Source organism: Solanum stenotomum, chromosome 12 (genome assembly GCF_019186545.1).
Source record: "Solanum stenotomum isolate F172 chromosome 12, ASM1918654v1, whole genome shotgun sequence".
Classification (NCBI taxonomy): domain Eukaryota; kingdom Viridiplantae; phylum Streptophyta; class Magnoliopsida; order Solanales; family Solanaceae; genus Solanum; species Solanum stenotomum.
In genome coordinates this window covers 7939791-7945826 of record NC_064293.1, presented here as the reverse complement: position 1 = coordinate 7945826, position 6036 = coordinate 7939791, and the positions used below count along the sequence as shown (strand labels likewise).

The 6036-nt window shown below is 34.7% G+C and overlaps 1 pseudogene; it reads left to right on the top strand.

The window, feature by feature from the left end:
• Window positions 1–706: 706 nt before the first annotated feature.
• On the top strand, window positions 707–2960 carry LOC125848594 (extensin-1-like; annotated as a pseudogene).
• Window positions 2961–6036: the final 3076 nt, after the last annotated feature.

The following is a 6036-nucleotide window of genomic DNA, read 5'->3' as shown; positions in this document are numbered from 1 at the left end:
TATGTTAAAAGATAAAAACTATGAAAAATATAAGAAATATTTATAAATTATATCAAAGTAAATACTTTGATGTATAAAATAAATTTTAAAAAAGATATATATAATGTTGGGTTGGTTTGGTCTCGGATTGACTTTTTTTTAGTTAAAACCAAACCAACTCAAGTATAGTCGGGTGTTTTTTTTCAATACCAAACCAAGTCTAACCAAACCACTAGTTGCGTTTTTTTTTCTTCTGATTTGATTCAATTTACGATTTGGTTCGGTTTTGTTCACCCCTACCTTGTGCTCTTACTTATTGTCTTGTAATTACTATATGTTGTTTCTTGTACTTTTGTTACTTCTTTTTCTGGACTGCTTTGAATGATTTCTCCTTGATCTGAGGGTCTATCGGGAACAATTACCTCTCTACCTTTGAACAATTACTTTGTAGGATTATACTGAGTGTGTTATTATTATTGTAATTCAGTTTGTATATATCGTTCGTTTTGCCTTGTTGGTTTTGAACTACATGTTCAATATTCAAGTCAACCTATATATTCTTTCGAAATTAGCCCACTTGCAAATTATTGTTTCAATCACTTTGGACTTGCTATCATCGTAGTGGCTAACCATGAAACCATTACATTAATTAATCTCAAGAAGTTTATTACTTTGCTACTATAAAAACCAAAGATTCCAACTCAACTATGCAACACGAGTCTTTCTATCTTTTTTCTCCAAAAATCAAAATGAGAAGCTTTGGAAATTTGGGTCAATGGCCTCTACTTGCATTTGCTTTGGTAATTTGTTTTGTAGCCAGCACTGTTGTTGCTGATTACTCTTATGACTACACTTCTCATTCACCATCTCCATACTACAAGAAACCGGAAAAATATGTGAAACATTCTCCATCGCATCACTATTACAAGTCGCACACTCCTTCAAAACATTACAACAAGGCACCTGTTGTAGCAAAGTATTACGAGTCACATGCTCCTTCAAAGCAAAGGCGGATCTACATGGAGGTTAGGGGGTCACCCGACCCCCCTCATCGAAAAATTACACGGTATATATAAGGTCAAATTCTGTTTTTATGTGTGTATATATTAAAATGAACCCCTTAAACACATGTAAAGAGGCTAGCTCAGTGGTAAAGGGGTTCAAGAATTCACTTGGACGTCATGGGCTCGATTCTGTGCAAGGCTGAGATGGGCTCAACATTTTTGGGCTGGAGCTTTATTGTTTTTTTTTTTTTCATTTTTTAATGTTATTTCTCCTTTTCAATATTCATTTTTTCGAATTTCTAAGGCACATTATTTTCATTTTTGTATTTTATTATTTTTGTCTCCATTGCTCATTTTATTTTTACGTAACTCTATTTTTATATACTAATTCAAAGGAACTTTTTAAAAAACTGTCAATTATTCTTAAACTTGAAATTGAGATAGAGAAAAAAAACTTTAAAGATAAGTTAAACTTAATCGAACGAATAAATTTGAAAGACATGATTATTCATCATATTTCTTTCTCATTTTTTTAGTTCTATTCTAGAGAGATATAAACTACATTGATATGATTTATTCATTTTTTTTACCGATGGAAAACCTTATAAATTGAATAAATGAACAAAAAATTGGTGATGCCATTTATTTATCCTTTTAATATGCATTATAATATTAGTAACTCAATCCCCACACATTTTAAAGAGTATTAACAATTTTTAAAGTAACATATGATTGAATGAACACTAATTTAATTTATTTTAAAAATTCAAAATAAAGTAAAATAATAAAAAATTAAAGAAAAAAATCATTTTTTTAAAAAAAGAATCAATGAAGCATAGTAAAAGTAGGAAGAAACGCTAAATGTGGCATGACAAGGCAAATTATATTTAATGGATTAAGAATAATTTTTTTCTTTCCCGATCCGTTTTGCTCCATTTTCTTATTNGTGTCTGTGGGATTTCGGGCATAGGCTAGGGGGGTACTTGTGCATTTTCCCTTTAAAAAAAAAAGAATCAATGAAGTATAGTAAAAGTAGGAAGAAATGCTAAATGCGGCATGACAAGGCAAATTATATTTAATGGATTAAGAATAATTTTTTTCTTTCCCGATCCGTTTTGCTCCATTTTCTTATTTACTTCTTATAAGTTGAACCCCCTCCACGAAAATCCTAGCTCCGCCACTGCTTCAAAGCACTATTACAAGTCGCCTATGGTAGCAAAATATTACAAGTCACATGCTCCTTCGAAGCACTACTACAAGTCACCTATTGTAGTGAAGTATTACAAATCACATGCTCCTTCGAAACATCACTACAAGGCACCGGTGGTAGTGAAGTATTACCAGTCACCAGCTCCTTCAAAGAAGTACTACAAATCACCAACTCCTTCAAAGTACTATTACAAGTCACCATCACCTACAAAATACTAAAAATCGCCATCGCCTGTAAAGTACTATAAGTCGCCTACTCCATCGACGCATTATTACTACAAGTCACCATCCCCATCAAAATATTACAAATCACCTATTCTTTCTAAATACTATAAATCACCACCACCACCAAAATATTACAAGTCACCAGTTTACTACAAGTCTCCTCCACCACCACCAACTTATTATGAGAAATCACCTCTTACTACAAGTCTCCTCCCCCTCCACTGTACTACAAAGAATCCACCCCTTCCTACAAGTCCCCTCCCCCTCCACCATACTACAAAGAGTCTATACCTTCCTATAAATCCCCTCCCCCTCCATCATACTATAAAGAATCTACACCTACATAAATCCCTTCCTCCTCCACCATACTATGAAGAATCTACACCTTCCTATAAATCTCCTCCATGCACCTCCACCACATTACTATGAGCAATCTCCTACAACCTATAACTCACCACCTCCACCACCTCAGAAGTACGAGCAACCTGTCACCTATGCTTCACCTCCACCCCACCAGTATCTCCCCCACCGATATACTACTAAACATTCAATAACTCTATAATTTCCATGACTTTTACCTCCTACTTTGATCCCATTTCCTCTTCCAAAATTTAATGTACGCTTGTCGAAATGATGGGCTTGCTTAATGTGTGTTCGATATTATTTTGTTCTAATTATTTGTATTATGTATTACTTGAGAATTAAGTAAGTCTTCCTCATTGTATCTAGATTAATAGTTTGTTACCAATCCTCTCTTTTTTGTGTAATATTGTATCCAAATTGTTAATTTACATGAGGTGGTATTGTCTCTTAGAGAATTTCTTCCCTGCAATAGTTTGTAGCCTATCTACTTAAAATTTTTGGGAAGATCTACTAAATTTTTATGAATTTACAAATAGTATAAAATAAAAATAAATACATTAGTTGTAAAAACAATTAAAAAGTAAAACTTGAAAAAGGTTGCTTTAAGTTTTCTAGTTGTAATATAACTATGAAATATGCAATCAACTTTGTATAATAATATCATATATATTAAAGTGAAAAGTGAGATTACCATTTTACCCCTACATTAAATCAAATATTTAATTAATTAATTAATAAATGATAAAGTTTAAAGTAATTAAGATTGTAATATATATTTTAGGGTGAGTTAATCAAACATCTAATTAATTAAAGGGATACAAAACAAATATATCCCTAAACTATCGAATATGGTATACATATACCCATCGTTATACTATTGAGACACCAGAGCCTTTATCGTCCAAAAAGTGGAGACCTTGTATCCTTCACAATAACAGACGAACACATGTCCTAATCATGTGCATCCACTTGATATTTTACTTAAATTTAACCCAAAATTAAAGACCCACTCGAATTAATAAAAACTTGCTCAAATATTATAACTCACCCACTCACTAACATTGTCAGGACCCCAGGTAGCCCTTAGGCGTAACATGACGTACAAGACCCTGAGAGTCCTCATACAAGCCACTTAGCATGCATCATACAAGATAATAGAATATGAAAAATTTTAAAAACAGTTTCAACATATAAAAGTTTTATAGAGAAAAGCGGAAGTCTAAACATCGTCTCAAAGTCATCTAGTACATAAGATTGATCAGGGCGTAGCCCGTACATCAAGTTCCAAAACTGAAAGTAAACACAAAAAAGGAAATCAGAGCTCGGTCCTCAGACTATAAGGACTCACCAATCTTCAATCTTCTATATGAGATCCCTAGCCACGGAAGTGCGAATCTGTAAGGTCGGTCCCTACATTTGGGGAAATGTAGGCAAGAGTATGTGTGAGTACAAAAATGCACTAAGTATGATAGCCATGCATAAAAGTATGAAATCATTCTAAAAAAGACATGTTCGTGATATGCAAAGACAAAGTCAAAACATAAGATAAGAGGGTTAGAAAACATAAAACATAATCATGATCAATGCAAGTAAAATCATCTTTGAACACATGTGAGATACTTTAAAGGCAACCTTAGTTCATTATTATTGTAGGAAGTAACCTTAACCGACATAGAGACCATGTGAGCTATAACATGGACCCAATGTCTCCCCCACTGAAAAATGTTGTCCTACTCGCCAAGGTAGAACCATGAATCTGAGCTAAAGTGAATCCACTAGCTAATATATATCTATCTAGACAATCATCCTATGGGGGCACATAGGTACGGGGTAAGGAGATTGCTACTAGAAACTCGGCCTCAACACGGTGGAACTTCCATCTCAATATCCTCTAGGTGCTAAGCATAAATCTCACGGAGTAGTTATTAATCTTAACTTGTCTTATCTTCAAAAGACATGGGTAGTTGCCACTTGTCTTATCATAGGATAGCTCCTTAGACCATGCGTGAGAAAAACTTTCAGCGTCCATAATCTTTTCATAATAATTTTTAAGGCCCACAGTCATTCACTTCATGCTAGAGATGCCCCTAATACTATGGAAATAGTTTTGAAATCATGGCCTATAATCATTGATGGCATATCCAGATACCATACTAATCAAGACCTAATTTAGGAAAATAACCCGAAAAGCATTGAATGCAAATCTAGATGTCATTCATGTCATGTGACCAAACTTCATAGAACATATAGACAATCTCATCTATAAGCTTTCTTGAGTCATAAACATACCTTCATGAACATGCATTCTTTTCAATAATTCATAAGTTTCATCATATTTTCAAAGTCAAAGCATCTTTAAATTCATTTACATCAATTTCATAAAGAAAAGACATGCATATTTTCATAAATTCATCTTTCATAGTTCAAGATCCATACTATATCAACATAACTTAGAAAACATGGGTGATGCATGGGTTCATGGGAAATCAACATAGAAAACATGCAATTACTTCAATTCATGCATAAAAAGTCATAAAACAATCAAATAAATCAACATTGAAAGGAACCCATGACATGGAAGAAAATCCTAATTTCAATTGGAGATTTCTAACTTGAAAATTGGAGAATTTAGGAACTCCATGAATGAAAGGGCTCCATGGATGAATTTATGGGCTTCACTATTTCGGGCATAAATTTTTACTCCGAGCTTGGAATCAGGCAAACTCGGTGGCGTTGGAAAGAGGACTCATAGATCTTTAATTTGATAGGTAGTGGGCCACCTAACTCGTTTTGTGCTAAAAGATATGATCGTTTGAAGTTGACCTTAAACTCTAAGTCTAATGAAAACCCTTCACAAACGACTTCACGGTCTGTGTGAAGCTGCACGGGCCGTTTTGACGCCTGTGGTCCTTGACCAGTGGCTTGAGGAGAACCCCTACTGAACTTCACCCCTTCACGACCACTTGTACGACTCGTCTCCCTCTTCATGGCCCGTCTAGGGGTCCGTGGAAGGGAGCCTGCTTGGGACAGGTTCTGCCTAATTGTCACGAGCACCATGACGGACCGCGGTCCCTTTCACAGCCCGTCTAGGGTTCTGTGGAGGGTTCCATGGTCCAGCTTTGGGCTCTTGACAAGCCTGCTAAACCCCTTCCTAGTCTTTCTCGAATCCGAAGTGTTACAAACACCCTAATAATATGCCCAAACCAAAACATCCCCAAATTCTGTGTTCTTGAATTCTATCTTTATTTTCAATCCT